The sequence below is a fragment of the Lepidochelys kempii genome, chromosome 7, assembly GCF_965140265.1.
Source record: "Lepidochelys kempii isolate rLepKem1 chromosome 7, rLepKem1.hap2, whole genome shotgun sequence".
Taxonomy (NCBI): Eukaryota; Metazoa; Chordata; order Testudines; family Cheloniidae; genus Lepidochelys; species Lepidochelys kempii.
In genome coordinates this window covers 116,215,545-116,231,605 of record NC_133262.1, presented here as the reverse complement: position 1 = coordinate 116,231,605, position 16,061 = coordinate 116,215,545, and positions in this window count along the sequence as shown.

Genomic DNA, 16,061 nt, shown 5'->3' with positions numbered 1-16,061 from the left:
GCCTAACATTAAAGGAAAATAATAACTTGTTTTACGGCATCAGCATTGGCTTGTTCCTAAGGTAAAAATACTACAGTGTGGTAATGAACTGGCCATGAAGTGACTGCCATGAAAATGTTGGAGATATAACCCATAGAAAGACCCATGGTATACATTTGTAGGAAGGAGTGCTATAGTGTTGTGCCGGCCAACCACCATCATGGAAAGTACAAGAGGGGCAATACTTGCACAGTCTTCACTGGAGAAGCTAATTTTTTTTAATTAGGTTAGACATCAGAATCTCTTATGCCTGATCACCATAATATAGTAACCCCTCAGAAACACGGGTGAATCTATGCCTCACAACACCCTTGTGAAGTAAGGTGTTCATTTTCATTCCCAGCTAAGCAGGTGGGGAAATGAACCACAGAGAGATTGAATGACTTGCCCAAAGACATTGGAAATCTGCTGCAGAGCTGGGAACAGAATCTTGATCTCTTGAGTACCTTAACCAGAAGACCAGCCTTGTAACCTAATTTGCTACATACATCCTTCCTCTTCTGAGCTTTATCATAATGGACCATCAGAGGCACAAAGGAACAGGGTGTAGGTGTTTTCTCAGACAGTTCTCATGAACTTATTGCTAGACCCATCATTCACGGTAACAGCTGGATGTCCTGGTATGCCCCAGAAACCTGAACCCAGTGGTAGTCAGTGGCACCAAGGTGCTTTGCCTGTTGTGCACCACTTACTGCTATCCTAATGTTCGTGCTTTCTTCTGCTAAATGTTAGCAAGCTTTTCTGGGAGTAGAATGGGGAGTAAATGGTTTTGCCCCCTACTCAGTCTACCCATCCACTTCCCCACGCCAGCACTGTGCAGTACTCTGACAGACCAGGTGTACAGCTGTTTTACTGGTTTTTCCAGTGACTTATTACAGGCAGCTTCAATCCAAGACACGTGATGGAGGGAAGCACATGGCCCATGCTAAGTAAATCCATCGGATAGTATGGTAATCACGTGCTAGCTCAAGGTACGTGACTACCATGTTATCACCTGGTAACCATCAAATTAGCTCATGACATGGCTGTATTTACTGAAATGAAGACGTCTTAGCCCAGTTCTTAGTGGGAAAGTGGCCCCATTCCAAAAAACACCCTCAATGAACAATGGGATTCTTTTCAGGAGTCTCAGCTTAAAGGAAAGTCAAGGCTTGAATGGCGATGGATGCTGAACTACATATTCCAGGTTCAGACAGTTCAGGGTTTTTTTTTTTTTGCTGGATAGCCAGAGGTACCCGTAGCCATTCCCAAACACAAATTTAAAAAAGAGAGCTATCCACAAGACTGTGAAGCAGCAATGTGCATTATTTGAGCAGGCCAGACTTGGTCACTCTACTATTCATCACAGCACCCTGCTTAGCTGCCTGGGAATAATAATACTGGCAGCAAACATTCAAAGTGGCAAGGAACAGCTGTTTGCATTGTAGCCCTGAATAAATCTCAACCCATTCATAACTGGAACAAACTCAACTGGAATAACAATTGAACCCTAGTGATGGAATCTATTTTCTCAGTTGGTCAATCTCCCTGCTAATGGTCCATTCAGAAGGAAAACGACAAAGCAGATAACGATTAATTCATCGAAGTAGATTCTCCTGTAGATGATGAAACACCATTTGGCAACTCAGTAAATCAGGGAAGAAAAGAATTTGGATTCCACGCATCTGATGCCGAACACGCTGCCTGAATGGAGCTTTGATCTTCCACAGTAACGCTGTGCTTGCCAGTTACAGTAAATCCATCAGACCATCCTTGCTGCTGTTGCAGGCACATAAAATAGAGCAGGAGCCAGCGTTTCTTCATAGTTCAGGCTTGTTTGATGGCAAAGGACAAATGACATTTTCAGTCAGGATCCATGACATGGGGCGACAAACTCTAACCTTTGTCCTCCACACGTAAAACCCATGCTGACTTTAATGGGTCTGTTTGCCTCTAAATAGGGTGGGAACAGCATCCAAACAAGGCAATAGATTAAAATTTTAATGGATCATTATTATTATTATTATTACAATAGTGCTAAGCTATTATATCCAGCATCACCTGTGGGGGAAATGATCTGAGGCTCCCCTATTTCAGCCTCACCAATCTTTTTTGCCATTATTTCCCTCCCATGCACACACTTTCCTTCACCTTCCTTCTCCCTGAATTTTCTCAGTCTAGTGTTGAACTGGGGCACTGCATGAGGTGGAATTTGCTGTGCATAGATATGCAGGAGGGAGGCTTGTGCGTAGTGAGATAGGTGATAGGGTTGTGAGGAGGCGATGGAGCACAAGAATGAGTGTGAGGAGTGTGAGAATAAAGGAGTAAAGATTTGAGTGTGGACATAGCCAGCAGAGTGAGAAATTAAGAGCCTGATTCAACATCATAGACGTCAGTGGGGCATATCCATTGACAACATTGATCATTAGATTGGCCCAGTGCATTGATACAGGAAAGCTCATAAGCATGCACTTACATCCTATTGAAATCAAGGGACTTCTTGAATACAGATGACATGTCTTTAAAAGTTTTTCTGAATCAGGGCCTAAGAATATGAGAGAAGACCAATGAGGAAAAACATTAAAGAGATTAGGGAGAAGGAAGAAATGAACAAGCCACTGTCAAAGGAATTGGAAGAAAGAGAGGGAACTATTGACAAATACCACAAAACAAGCGGAATCTTGTCCATAAGTGTATGAGGTGCTCTTTGTACTGCTGCTTTTGAGGGGGCTGCTGGAGAGGAGCTCAAATAGGTGACAGTGAAATTGAGAGTCATTCTGCCCATTGTCTCTCCCTTTTCCCCCTCCCTGTTCTTTCATTCCTTTTTCTTTCCTATTTGTCCTCTTCCATTTCTCTCTTTCTCTGCCATCTCTATCCTCCTCCTGCTTTTTTATTTTATTTTTTGGCCCTTTCCCTTTTGATATTTTCCTCTTCCCATTGTCCCTTGTGTCCTTACTTTGCCTTTCTAAAATTACTGGATTATTGGATTTTACTGGATTTTAAGTCATAAGGCATCCTGGCCTGCGACCATGTTGATAACCAAGGCAATGTCATTAAATTGTGTGGCCAACACCTATGAGAAGGATTAAGAAGACTCCAGTTACACCAGCCTGAGTGAAAATATCAGAGGTGGTGAAAGATGAAAGGCAACAAAGGGAAAGAGGGGAGCAAGCTTAGTAATGAGCATTTAGTAAAAGCACTGAATCATGTTTGCAAGAATGCTAAAAAATAAGTCAGTTTTGGTAAATAGTCTGAATCTATTTTTCTGCTGATTCTTTATTCTGATTCTGTAGCGATACACTAAGCTTCTGAGAGATGTTTCACAAAGAAAGAGCATGAAATTCAGGGGGGCTGGAACAATTTTTTTAGAGGGGTGCTGAGAGCCATTGACCCAAACTGTAAACTATTATATGATGGAATCCACTTCAAGCGGGGGGGGGGGTGTACAGCAGCACCCTAGCACCCCTAGTTCCAGCACCCATGATGAAATTAGCACTAGCCATTTACAACCTGACGCTCTACATGACACAATAGCGTTCTGAATCCTGATCAGCATTCACATTAATTTTAGCCACTAACTTTTTTATTATTAATATTTGTATTTTTTAATGTTTTTGTTTTTTCTAAAAGGGTTTTTTTATTTAGAAACAAACAAACCCCACACAACCCTGACATCTAATGTACTGCTCCCTTTAGGGCCAAATCTTGTTGTCTTTTACACTTCTGTAAATCTATTGGCTTCAGTTGAGTTAATCCAGATTTATTCCAATGTAATGGAGAGCATAATTCAGCTATGCATATAGGGTTATTTTTTAGTGAAGTTCCAGGTACAATCTAAATTGAGCTGTTTAATCTCAGAATACCTCTTGATTCAATTAAATCTTACAGGAGTTACATCACCTTTCTCCAATGATTCAATGTACAGTTCAAGCATTTTACTGGAAGTGTTAATAACACTGGATTAAGTTCAATAAAAATACTACCTAGCTTCCAAACCTGTGCATCTCCTTGGAAACTCACTGTAACTGGAGAAAGTTCCCATAAACTACACTTCAGTACATTACTGATATCACCAGTGTAGACCAGTGCTGCAAAATGAGTGATTTGTCTTTTTTGTGCTCATGAAGGAGAGACACTAAAAGCACATGCTATACAGCCTGGCAGATTGTACGGCTTCTCAGTGGGCAGGTGTCGCTCATGCTCTCTGCTAATAAATATTTCTGCCATTCTAGTCTCAAGCTGCTTCTGAGCTGAGAATGCCAGTTGTGAGGAACAAGGCAAACCCTGTGGTGGCTTTGTGTTGCAGACAAAGGTCCACCAGAGCTTGTCAACTCATTTTCATTTGGGTCCTGATGAGTCATGGCTTGGTTTCCAGATGTTAGAGGTCACGTCTACACTAGAGAACTTACCGCGGCACAGCTGTACCAATGTAACTGCATTGCTGTAAGATCTCCAGCGTAGCTGCTCTATGCTGAGGGAAGAGAGATCTCTTGTCTACATAAACTTCCCCCAACAAGAGGCAGTAGCTATGTCAGTAGGAGATGCTTTCCTGCCGACATAGCATTGTTCACACTGGTGCTTCTTTGGTGTAACAGTGTTTTTTTCATGTCCCTCACCAACATAAGTTATACCAACAAAAGTGATAGTGTAGACATATCCACAGTCTAATGAAGTAACTCCCAAAACAACAACAATCAGGACCAATGTCCAAAAAACAAGACCCACCCAGAACTAAAACTTTCCCACTACATCCATCCAGCTACTTCATTTTAGAAAAAGCCAAGGAGAACAATTGTGTAGATACTTATTTGTATGCACCAAATGTCTGTATGCAAATACGTTCCCTATGTGGCAAATCATGTGTTTCCACTTCCCAAAAGTCTATACAAGGGCAAGAAGAAACTGGATAAGAGAGTGCTATTCAGTCTAGCAGATAAAAGTCTAACACAATTTGCTGGCTGCAAGTTGAAACTCAACAATTTCAGATGAGAATTAAGGTGCAAATTTTTAACAGTGACTTAAAAGAATTTACCAAGGGTTGTGGTGGATTATCTCACTGGCAGAATTTGCCAAGGGTTGTGGTGGCTTCCCTGTCACTGGACACTTTTAAATCAAAACTGGATGTTTTTCTAAAAGAGATGCTTTAGTTCATATGGGAATTAGTTCAGCAAAGTCCAATGGGCCGTATTATACAGGAGGTCAGATTAGATGATCACAGTGGTCCCTTCTGGCCTTAGAATCTACAAAATTTATGAAGGGAGAGGAAGAACATTGACTGACTGTTGTTGCCTAGGTTACCAATATACCCTGGACAGGAATGTGCTGGCTCTGACCCAGGCAGAGGGCAAAAAGCAACAGTATTCCTTACATAGGTTTAGATAATTCCATTAAGGAATGTAGAATTCTCAGGTCAGGTCCTGGCAGAGAAGTAACAGAGGGAAACTGATTTTCAAATGTATCATTATTTATTTGTTTAGTTGTAGTGCCTTGAGGCCTCAATCAGGGTTCAGATCCCCATTATGCTAGCTGCTGTACACACAAATACACAACACAAAAATTTACAATCTACGTAGGTGAACACAACAAACAGACAGGGGCAGCACAAAGAAACAGTAGGCAGCCGTCCTAGCACACCAGCAGTCTAGCAATTGTTGAATAATTGTTGCCTAGCATCGCCACTCACGTGAGTTTAAGGCGAGATTTGAAAGACTGAGTCAAGTTCAAGGTCACAGTCTTTGTCTGTAAGGTACCCAGTGGCCTGGGCCCAGGATATCTACAAGATCAAGCAACATTTTGAGATAAAGATCCAAGGTAAACAATTCCACTCCTCACAGTGGAAACTTTCTGCCATAAGGGTAAAGTTTGCGCTTTCTCAGGGCCAGTCCAACACTGTAGAATAAAATCCCACAAGAACTAAGGGCTATCCCAAACCTCACCACCTTTCACCCCAAGTGCAAGGTGCTAGTCTTTGATCTGCTTTCCCCGAATATAAACACGGAGCAGTGTGTACATGTATTTTAAAACAAAACCAAAAATGCTCCCTACCAAACCAAACTCTCCTCTACGCACATGGTTCTTCCCCTGTGAAGCGGATGAGAGAAAGAACAAATCACACATGATGGAGTTTAGTTACAGGACTCAGTGTGCTACCGCAAGCCACTCAGATACTAGGGTGTTGTGGGTGGTAGAAGTACCTCACTAGAACAGAATGACAACGTAATGGCTTTTTGGAGACCTTTTAGGAGAAACTCCTCCCATGCTGGGGAGAAAGACAGATAGTGTTTGCAGGAAACTAAAGTGATAAAAAATAAAAGTCAGCATCATTCACTGAGCTGGAATTGATGGCTTCAAACTATATGAGAAATGCTCGGTAGGTGGAGGCTAATCTGGGAGGGCCTTAAAATGTTTGATGCTGTGGAAAAGGGGAACTAGTGGCAAGACACAAGTGGGTTGGAGGGAAATAACAATATTTGATCTCCTAATGTATTTATCAGTAAACATTATGGGACTCATTCTCATATACACTAAAATAACATTTATTGCACAAGTAGTGTAAAGGAGCCTTAAAGTGAGTATAAATATAATTTTCTCTCACTTTAAGGCCCCTTTATTCTGCCAGGCGCAAAGTCTATACATATGTTGCTCTATATGTGGGACTGGAAAGAGTTTAATTACATTTTTTAAAAGGGAAAAAATCATTTTGCCTATAAGTTTCAGGGCAGGGGGAGACACTTGTTTTCATTATTGGTGCAGCAAAGGGAAAATATGAGGGAGAAAAAAGAAAATGAGAGGGTAAGGTATTAATTGGCAATTTCCTGTAATACACCTTCAAGCAAAATGCTAGAGCAGAATGACAGGATGGCTTCTTTTTCTCCCCTTTATTTATTATAGAATTGGCTCATGGCCAATTACCGAGTTCTGTCATTGTAGAATGAACAGTCGAGGCAGAAAGGGAACATGCCCTCTGCAAAGCGCATCCATTTCATAAATACCGTTAAACAATGAAGATCTTATGAAACCTATTTTCACAGAAGATGGACCGGGGAAAGGAAAAGGAATGTGTTTTTATTTAAACCAAAAGACTGATGAAAAGGGAAAGCACAAGGAAGATCAAAACAAAGTGCTTTTCCAAATCGCCACAGCCCTTCGATGCCAGCTCAACATGACAAGTCGTCAAATATTAGGAATTTTTTTAATATAGGACCACAATCGTTATTGACGTAAGCACATTGGGCCAGATCCCCAACTGGTGTAAAGCTGCATATCGCCATTGAAATGAAACCCTCCAGCAGGATAAAAAGTCGCTAGAGCTATGATGGTTTATACCCGTGGATGATTTAGCCCTCTGGTCTCAGTGCATAACATCAGGCATTAGTTTGGCCCATCAGTCCAAATCCTAAAGTTTGTCTGCGGGACGGATCAGCGTCTATCTGAGAGTGACACAGAGACAGAAGCTGAAGGAAAGGGAGAGGAAAAAGTCTGCATAGCCCCAGTTCAAAGAGAACTCAAAAATATTTTTTTTGCGTCCTATAAACCATAAAAACATTTTTATTTATTTTCGTATTGAATGTTAATTGAAATCGTCAAGAGAGAACACACAAAGAGGAGGAGAGAAAATGCTCCTGGCACTGTTTCAGCAAAAAAAGCAAAATGACAAACATAGCTGGGAAAAAAATCAATACAAAAATACAACCGATTTCGATGTTGCTTGAGTTTTTAAAAAAATATTTAATAATTGCTGTATTGCCATTGGCTGCTGCTCCCACCTTTCCCCTCCCCCTGTAGACCCTCCTGATGCACAACCTCATTCTCCCTGCCCATCACACATCCCACAATCCTCTCCTCTTCCCCGAGCTCTTCAACTTCCATTCATTTAGAAAAGAAAGAAAATCAGTGTTGGCGTTTGAACGTTTTTCAACAAATGTGCGTAACCCTTGCCTCTAAAGTATGTGACAGGGTAGGGAATACTCTAAAGTATGTGACAGGGTAGGGAATACCGACGAGAGCACCTCCTGGAACCAAAGATATTAAAACATTCCAGGGAAATGTATTCCAAAGGTCTGCGGGGGTTACAGATTAATGCATTTCTGTGATTCAGAGGCTGCTGATTACATCCCTTTCACCACTTCTCTGCTCATTAACTTATTTCTCATGTCGAACTGGGCTTTCTGGAGGGGGTGTTGATTTAAATGATGGATAGATTAGTGATCTAAGTGGAAAAAATTGGTACGTTCCATTTTGCTCATTCCCGGCTACACTCAGCCCAAGTAATCTCTTCCCCAGCCCAGCCCCCATTTCTTGGACAGGTTTCTTTTGCATGTTCTGACTTCCCTTTGCAACCTGTACTCAAAAAATGTTTTATCTTTCTTTTAGGGTCTGCATGCCCCTTCCCAGGGAAGACTCATGACAGCAGAAGGTAGATAAAGAAGCCTGATAGTGTTGATAAGGATTGATGCAATGGGGTAAATCCTGCCCATGTTAAATCCGTTTATACACAGCAGGGCTACAGATTGTGCTTTGGGCAAACAACGAGGAAGGATGGTCTTGTGCTTAAGGGAACAGACTGGGACTCTGGAGATATGACTTCAATTCTCATTTTAGCCACAGATTTTCTGTGACACCTCAGATAGGCCATTTAATCTCTCTGTGCCTCACTTTCTCCATATGTAAAATGGAGATAATAATACTTCATTTCTGTCACCCTTTGTCTTGTCAGTTTAGATTGTAAAATCTTCAGGGTGGGGTCTCTTTCTCTTACTAGGAGTATGTACAGCGCCTAACACAGTGAGGCCTTGATCGCAGTTGAGGCTTCAGGCATTACAGTAATACAAATAAAGAAAAGCATTGAGAAAGCCATATCACCTGAAAGAAAGAAAGAAAGAAAGAAAGAAAGAAAGAAAGAAAGAAAGAAAGAAAGAAAGAAAGAAAGAAAATTTGTGCCCTTAAAAACAGGACACGCATTCTGGAGATTCTGCCTGTGTGGTATTGAGAGATATGTTACTTATTTCTAATTCTGTCAATGGGTTTAGCTTGGTTCCTGGTGTTTATGTAAATGGTGTCAACTCTAGAAATACAGAAATAAATCTATGTAGATCTCTGTGGGCCAGATACCCAGCCAGCATATATCAGCATAACTCCATTGACTTCAATGGAGCTTCTCTGATTTACACTTGCTGAGGATCTAATTCTAGGAATGCTGGCCTCTATTAATGTATTCCTTTACACTACGCTGTTTCAAGGAGTAAAACAACTTGCAAATATCGGTATATTGGTAAGTGTGCTCATTGTGGGTGAAATTTGCCCTAGTGCACAAACCCCATGTAACATCCTCTCCCCCCACTCATGTCCTTCACACTGGGTAAGCATATGTGGCTTCATCCGCCTCCCACTGATGAGCCCAGTGGAGGTTTATTTTGATTTCAGTGAGAACTCAATGGGTCCTAAGTGAAGTTTAAGTGCAAGTGTCCTTTGACCAGTATTCTGTACTGGAGTGAATTTCCACCTATGTATATGGTATGTTTATTTTTTATTTGGCCTATCTAGTCTACAAGAGGGAAGGAATTCATTGGAGGGGAACAGTCAATCAAGGATTGATCTTTGACAGGGCTTTTGGAAAACTCAGCCTATTTCCAGTACATTAGGCTTTTAGATAATGGGGAAATTTTTCAAAAGCCCCCAAATTACTTAAGTCCCTTTGAAAGTCCTTGTGACTTGGGCTTAGAGGTCAGATAGGCAATGTTTGAAAATTTTACCCTATATATTTACAGGATGATTGAGTTCATCCAAGGATCTTGTGATTCTTTACAAATATAGAGCCAGATACTCAGTTAGTGTACATTGACATAGCTCCATTGAAACAGAGAGGCAGTAATGTCTAATGAATAGAGCAATGCACTGGGACCCAGGAGAGCTGAGTTTTCATCTCAGCTCAGTCACTGGCCTGTTGGCTGACCCCAGGCAAGTCACTTTAACCTCTCTGTGCCTCAGTTTTCCCATCAGTAAAATGGGGATAAAGTGTTTTTAGCTCTCCTGATGAAAAGTGCTATATAAGAGCTAAGTAGTATTATTACTCTGATTACATCTGCTGAGGATCTGGCCCATAGAGTCAAAGACATTTGAGGCTTGGACTCTTCTGGCCTAAACAAGCTTTTTCCTTCCAGGGCTTTTGTGATGGGTTTGGTCACAGACCCCTTGGGATTGTCACCTGATGTGCTGAAATTACCTCTGAGCCCATTTTCTCTGCCAGCTTGGGATTCCAGGACCCTGCCTTGTTGAGCCAGACACACTAGCCTGCTGCCACACATACTGATCTGGTCTGATTCATGCCTGCAAAGCTGAGATTCCCCTATATATTTCCAGCTTTAAGGGCAATTTTCAGACAGGTAGGGATGTCATCCAGTGTCTTAGACTATTTCAATTTGCATGAGCACAGTACCTACCTATCCTAGAGGTTTGTATGGCCACCCATCACCTTGGTATCTGAGTGCCTTCCACATAAAATCAATAGCAAAGTCCCTAGTGGGCCTCATGGAGCATCTGGTACTTCACCCATCATGAGGTCAGGCTGCTGTGGCGGTTGAAATTTATTCTGTTCTTCTTGACTTCCTGCCCTTAATTGCTTGAAATGGCTATTGTGTTTCATTGCACAGACGGCTGCATTTCACTCTTGGGCAAAGTGAGTCTAAATGGGTTAAAGGCTCTGATTGTACCCTTGCGTGATGCCCTACACCTTAGTAGAGGGCAGCTCTTGGTTTTGAACTCCACAGAGCTGGCTCTGTGTATCTGAAGCCCAAAATTCCATTGGCCTTTTTCACAGCCATGATCCTATTGCAAATATTGTCCAAACCTCTTGTTTCAGTGCCACTGCTTCCCGTTGGGTGTATGAGGTTTGGATTTTCTCCTCTAGATGTGTATGCCTTGTGTTTTTCCAATATAATCTCAGTTTGTTCCTTTATATCCAGGATTCAATTCCCGCTACATTCCGTTATATTCACTGCTACTCACAAGTCCGCCTAGTATATTTCATTTATAAATTAAGCCTCACATCCCCTTGAGAGTTCGTAAGGTGGAGGAAGTATTTTTATTTCCATTTGACAGAGGAAAATGAGGCCCAAAGATTGTGATGACTTGTCCAAGGCTTATACAGGAAGTCAGTGGTAGAATCAGGAAAAGAATCTGACAGTCCCATGCCCTAGTCACTAGACAATACTCCCCCCAGTAAGACAATTTTTATGCTTCATGCTATGCCACACACAGACTCAAATCACTGTAAATTTTCATGTGGCTATCGACCTGGAGTGGGGAGACTGAGCCAGTTTGAAGGATGGGGAGAGTGCTGGCATCTGAGACTGTCATAGTTATGTTAAAAAGATTTGGACACATGCAGTTGTATTAGCTAGGATAAAATTCAAAAGGTTATCAAATTTCATGCTTCAGGGTATAAACTGATCATCAGCTGGAGTCAGGAAGAAAGTCACCTGTAGTAATTGTATGAGCTGGGGCAAGCAGAGTGATAAACCTTTTAATTTTATTCTAGCCGATATACTTTTAGTGACATGTCTAGAATTTTACATCTTATTCTGCAGCATCTGAAATTGGTCATTCTCAGAGATTAGATGAACCAATGGGTATCCTGTTCTATGGGAAATCCATTGTTTTAACTGGCCCTGAATTCCTGTGTGATAATAGAGTAGTAAGCAATCCAGTCACCTTAAGAGGCAAGCTGGCCAAAAACTCCATGCTGAAAGGAAGATTTTTCTATTACATTTTGCTCTATTTAGCTCAAAAGCTTGTCTCTTTCATAAACAAAAGTTGGTCCAATAAAAAATTTTACCTCACTCACCTTGATTCTTTGTTATCCTTTTGTCCATTTATCTGAGATTGTGGCCCAATCTCCATGACCCATTCAGTCACTGGCCTTTCTCCAAAGACTACCAAGTTTGATAATGGATAATGGATAGTGGACAACTTTAAAACATATCCACAGGAATTAGGTGTGACCATCAATGCTTTCATGTAGGATACATAATAGGAGAGAGATGTTAAATAATATTTATTGGCTTTTAGATTTCAAACACTTCCTGGGGTTTGTATTGCTTTTAAGTTACTGATTTTAAGTTTTACCTAGCAGGTAAAGTAATTTGGAAACACACACAGTGTAAATGTAAAGTATTCTTGCCAGGAGGTGCAAAGCTCCCAGTATTAATTCTCCCAGCCATTCAGTCCACTCATCTTTTGATTGGGATTTTTTTTGTCCCCGATGACTGAAAAAGAGAGGAAAGTGTATCAGAGCAAGTGGGCGGGGCAGGTTACAGAAAAAATTACTTAGACAATTGTGGAAGTAAAACACATATAGTTTCAAAAGCCAAATCTTTTCAACTACAGCTATTAGCTGCTTCTCATCTATCTCAGATAATAGTGAATAGACTGTTAAAAATATCAGATAGTAAATTGTTCTATTTTTGTGAAGAATCGTATAGTTGCTATGTTCACATCTCTAACAAACATGAAACTGATGTAAAGAAACAACAGCTGCCATTTATTTTCTTGTGGAGATATAATTGCTAATGATAGAGGCTAATTAATACCATTCTGTGAATAGCACGAAGACATCGGAGATATTAATTTTTTGGTCTGAAAAGGAAACAAACACGGTGGAAATATTTTTTGATCTAAAAAGACTGCTTAAATGTTTCCTTTAAAGATTGAGAGAGAAAAATCACCAGGGTTTTCTAGACAAACATAATGAAAGTTACCCTTATACGGTTGTAGCTTTGATTTTTCACATTAATATAACCTCCTCCTGGAAATGTTCTGCTTCATGCACTATTTTCTGATGCCAAAGGGCTGCCACTTAATTACTTGGCTTTAAACACCAAAGTAAAGAGGTTTCTAAATCAGACCAGCAGATTTCAAAAATGATACTGTTGCTTGTTGAGCTTCTGTAGAACCAGCACAGAGCTGTTATTTTTCCTAAATGGTTTTCTAGCTCACACTGAAAGTTTGTTTCCAGCTAAAAATTTTTGAAGTAGTTTTCTTTGCTGAACCTGGACTATGCACCATCTTGTCTACTGACGTGTTAATTAGTCAATATGGGTAGTACAGAAGCATCCAAAAGGTACTAGGCACTGTACAGATGTACAGGACACAGTCCCTGCCTGACCCAGCCTGTGATGTGGCACTGGAATGCTCAGATCCCATCTCAAGCCAATGATGTAGCTGCAGCAAACCTCTCATGTAGACAGTCAAAGCCACTGTTTGCATCAATTTGCTTGAAACACAGGTAAATATAACTATGAAAATGCTGGTTTACAGCAGTTTATCCTGTGTTTGCTATGAGTTTGTACTGATGCATCATGCAGCTGCACTAAAGGCCGGTCTCACAAATGGCTGTAAGCTAAGGAGGGCCCACCAAGGAAAAGTAGGTGAGGGTTGTGAGTTCAATCCTTGAGGGGGCCATTTGGGATCTGGGGCAAAAATTGGGGATTGGCCCTGCTTTGAGCAGGGGGTTGGACTAGATGACCTCCTGAGGTCCCTTCCAACCCTGCTATTCTATTCTATGATGTTGGTGAATTTCTTCTAAATCAGTTTGGAGCCACTACCTCAGTGTGGAGTAGTGTGCTGCAGGAGAGGCCGACTTCCAGGTGAGCTATAAAGCCAAGATACTGACCATTAAATAGCCCACGGGATTTTTCACAAAGGGCGGGCTTTCACCTCAGTGCCGTTGGCCACATTCCAATTATGGTAAATACCTAAAAGCTGCAGATCAGGAAGAAAACCAAGTGAACGATGCAAAGAAGTCGACTCTCATAATCTTGTACAACCCAGCTGGAAATAAGGATTGATGGAAATTTTTCAGCTAAAATCCTATTTGTCATCAAATTTTAAAGCTAGTTTGCTACAGTGGACAGAAGAAGACTGGCTAACTCTGATAAGGTTTAGAGATGTACCTACTTTTTGGATTCTTAGCCAAACCAACAGGGATAAGGAGTACAAACTGAGGAAGGGTAGCCTAGTGGTTAGTGCACTAGCCTAGGACTTAGGGGTTTCGTTCCCTGCTCTGCTACAGACTTCCTATGTGACCCTGGGTTTAACCTTCTTGTGTCTTGGTTCCCATCTATAAAATGGGGCTAATACATTTCCATACCTCGCATGGGTGCTGTGAGGATAAATACACTAAAGATAGTAAGTAGAGCTGCTTGGAGGTTGACTAGTCTGTTTTATGGCCTCAATCCTGCCCTTGAAATGAGGATGCCCACTGGAAACTAGACTGTGCCATAAAGACAAAACTTAGATTTTTACTTCACTTTGTACTCATGGTTAGGGGAGCACAATTTAAATGTCTTTGTCTATTGAAAAGATCCCAAATCCTTCACTAACACAAATTAATAAAATAAGGAGCTAATTTTCTGGAGCAGCAACACAAGATAGACTTAAGGAAATGAAGACAAAATTTAAACAAACTAGAAAAATCAGCACAAAGCTAGCTAGTTCAGTTGTTTTCTTGCTTATACTCCTTATGCTCATGCCCAATATGTTGTTATTTAGGTGAGCATCTTTTAAACGGTGCCATGTTAGAATAGTTGACACTTCGAGAAGAATATCTTCAGAGCATCTCTCTGGAGGCCTGATCCAAACCCCACTGAAGTCAATAGAAGCCATTCTATCCATTTTAGTGGCCTGGGATCTAACCTTAAGCTACCTCCATGCTATAGTACGTCAGTGCAATCTATTAGATGCCGCCTATGCAAATGTACTTCCTCTAATCTAGAGAGAACATACAGTGTGTACCCATGTGAAATGTTTCCAGATCTAATCTACGCTGATTTGAATAACCCCTTGCAACAGCTGTTGGCACAGGTGCTGTGTTTGTATTTCTAGATTTCCTGTTTGCTTGGCCAAGGTGGATTGCTATTAGAACTCTCTTCTATTATCAGGTTGGTTTGGTAACAATGCTTTAGAAACGGTAAGCCCTTCATTCCAAAAGAGGTCATGGGAAAAACTCTCTCTGCTTCAGTGTAACCACAGCAAAGTGTAGGCCATGTGAATATAAACATCTTTGAATGGTAAGGCTGGCAGACTGAGACCATATGGGACCAATCCACAACACAGTTAATGGTCAATGAACTAATATTGAAGCTTCACAAACTTCTTCTGTGTATCTGGAAATACTGTATAGTGTTAGAGCATTAATAGGAACATTACAGTGCAGCATTGTTATGAATTGTACCTTGACATAGAATAATTGTATGAGGCTTGTTCTTCAAAAGCTGGACTAGGGAGAGGAACAAGTAACTAAATTTAAATGAGGGCTGAACTCATTCCTGCTGTAACTGCACTTTAGCCAGGGGAGGAAAGGAAACCACCTGATCTGTTTGAGACTTTGTCTCACAGGTAGTATAGAACTGAGACTATAAATCAGGTCCACAGTTTCATAAGCTGTACATTTTAAGGCACCGCTGAGACACTGGCATGGGAAACGCAAATAAATAGCAAACCGGAAAATGTAGGGGAGTGAAAATCAAGCTGGGTTGACAAAAAAGTAAACATTTCTCAATCCCAGTGCAATGTTCTTCATCTGCAATTTAGACTAGCTCAGCAGAGAGCCTCTGTTCATTAAAACCACATTCAGTTGATGAAGAGCTTAAACAAACTGAATGGAATAATCATTTGATTATTTTAAGCTGTCAGCATGCTGTGGCGATGGTGTCTTATAGATGCACATGTTCAGCAGTAAAGGCCTATACAACACACTGTATGAAGGGAATCTGAAAGGAACCTTTTCTGACGTCTGTAAATATCTGATACTGGTGGGGGGTTTTGCCTTATTTTTGTGTTCTTTTTGAATGTCTGTGTTCCAGTCAGAACCAGAAATGCTGAGATACTGCTAAATAGTTGATTCTGAGGGTATTTCTGTCTGGGAGCAGAGGTGTGGGAAATCTCATGAGAAAGCATGTTCTTGTGAAATTGCTGGTCTAATTTTGGGGACTTGTAAGGTTTGGGTAACTTGGATAAAATTCTGAACTTTTGGATATTCATCCAAA